The sequence below is a fragment of the Genypterus blacodes genome, unplaced genomic scaffold (assembly GCF_046128005.1).
Source record: "Genypterus blacodes isolate CSIRO-AG114 ecotype Tasmania unplaced genomic scaffold, CSIRO-AGI_Gbla_v1 ptg000371l_1, whole genome shotgun sequence".
NCBI lineage: Eukaryota > Metazoa > Chordata > Actinopteri > Ophidiiformes > Ophidiidae > Genypterus > Genypterus blacodes.
Window position 1 is genome coordinate 210001 of NW_027467153.1, and position 2470 is coordinate 212470.

Below are 2470 nucleotides of genomic sequence, written 5' to 3' on the forward strand. Positions count from 1 at the left end.
CTGAATTGAGTGAAAGGTCAAATGATGGCTGAGGATAAATGTCTGTCACACACGCACACACACACGCGCGGGCGCACACACACACACACACACACACACACACACATCCTCTATCTGAGTGGATCTTGATCTCATCCTCTGATCAAATGTGTGTATGTAATAGGAACAAGTGAGTGAATGTGAGGGAGCCCCCCCCCCCCGTGCCCGAGTGGAAACATGTCATCACAGAGGTCCAGAGGGGGCGATGGTGATCTGCTGAGTCATTCTGAGTGTTTATGGTCAGCACACACACACACACACACACACACACACACACACACACACACACACACACACACTGGAGATGCAAACCAGAGCGCGTGGGCCACAAACCAAAAGTGGGCATAAATAGTTGGGAATGTTTGGATTGTGTGTTGTGTGACAGTAAACTTCCCTCTGCACACACACACACACACACAAACACACACACGCACACACACACACACACAAACACACACACACACAGCGACTCGTTCTGTATCACATTAAGGAAACGCATACAAATACAGTTAGAGACTCTAACAGATGTTCTTCAGATTAAGAGGAATGAAGTGTGAGGAGGTCTGGCTGCATGTAGGAGGGATTATTACACACACACACACACACACACACACACACACACACACACACACACCAGAAAACACAACTGCTTTGACTTTAGATGGATGTGTTACACACTACAGGAACGCTTTACACACAGAAGAGCATCGACACCAAAACAATACAACACAAGAATATGGAACAGATTAAGAAACAATTAAGAATGTGTACAAATGTTTACACGTTCATAAAATAAGGGTCAAGAACTTTCCAGCAGCCTAACAAACATTTATTGTGGGGAAAAACCACAGAAACAATAAATTGATGCTGATGTTGAGAAGGAGAAAGAAGAAAATAATGAATTTTATAACCAAAACACATCAAAGACATTTAGAATAATTTTACTTGGAATGCAAACTGAATTATTGCTTTCATTGTTATTTTGCTTATATATATGGTTACACCCCTCACACACACGTATGCATGTGTGTGTCAGGATGTGTGTGTGTGTGTGTGTGTGAGTTATTCCTGGCTGGACGTGTTTCCCTCTCACCTCTGAGCCGTCACACAGGGGGAACGTGGGATCGTCCTCTCCTCACTCAGAGGTGGAAGCAAAACAGGAAAGCTGCTCCTGAACAACACTGCTGCTCTGGCTCATCTGACTCACACACACACACACACACTCCTACCTCTGACATACTGAGGCATTTCTGCAGCATAATCAGTCTACACACACACACACACACACACACACACACACACACACACATATGAACTGCACTCACAGCGGGACATGATATTAGCTCAAGATGTCATCTGAGTGTGGGAAAGCAGCGTCTCACTCACACACACACACACACACACACACACACACACACACACACTCACACACAGACAGGAGGCTGAAGGTGCTGTGCTGTGAGTGAGACACACTCTCTGGATCACAGCCCTGTAATCTTAATTAAGGATGGATTGGATTCAGAGGAATTCCTCCGTATCTGGGCTGCGCGTGTGTGTCTGTGTGTGTGTGTCTGTGTGTGTGTGTGTGTGGGGGGGGGGGTTCTCTCCCAGGGATGGGCGGAGACCTCACACTGACTCAGTTTGGATCAGGATGGATGAAGAACTGAACTAATGCAGTGTTTGTCTGAGTCACAGCCTCCCATGACACGGCTGGAAAAGGAGGATGCTGGAATTCTAAAAAGTCAGCGCAATCAATACTCTAATGAATAAAGCATGTGTGCGTCTCTCTCTCTCTCTCTCTCTCTCTCTCTCTCTCACTCACGCCTTGTTGTTCTATCTGCAGGTCCAAACTCTCACATGAGAGGCTCAGTAGCGTCCTAAAGAAACCTCATAAAGCACACACACACACACACACACACACACACACACACACACACACACACACAGCCATATGATCCTTCCCTCTGCACTGAACGTAAACTTGTCTGTGTGTGTTTGCAGGAAGTGAGCTGGATTTGATGAGATGCCAAAATAAAATATTCTAGTCCATGTCGGGATATGTGGCTTATAAATGCTGTTACATCATCCTGCACACACACACACACACACACACACACACACACACACACACACACACACACACACACACACACAAGCTGCTGAGGAGCATTAAAATACGTCTCACACACACAAACACTTCACACTTAGAGACCTGCAGCCAGAGAACATGAGGGTGAAGAGCACCTCCTCCTCCTCCTCCTCCTCAGTCAGATCACAAGTCTATATGGAACAAAGTCTCATGACCAGCAGCTCTAAAGACCGAAGGCCACAGAGACGTAACAGGAAGCCACAGGCCTGCTGTGCAGAATGAGGGCTGTGTTTGGACTGGATCAGGACAAGATCTGGGTACAGGGGAGGAGAGGAGAGGAGA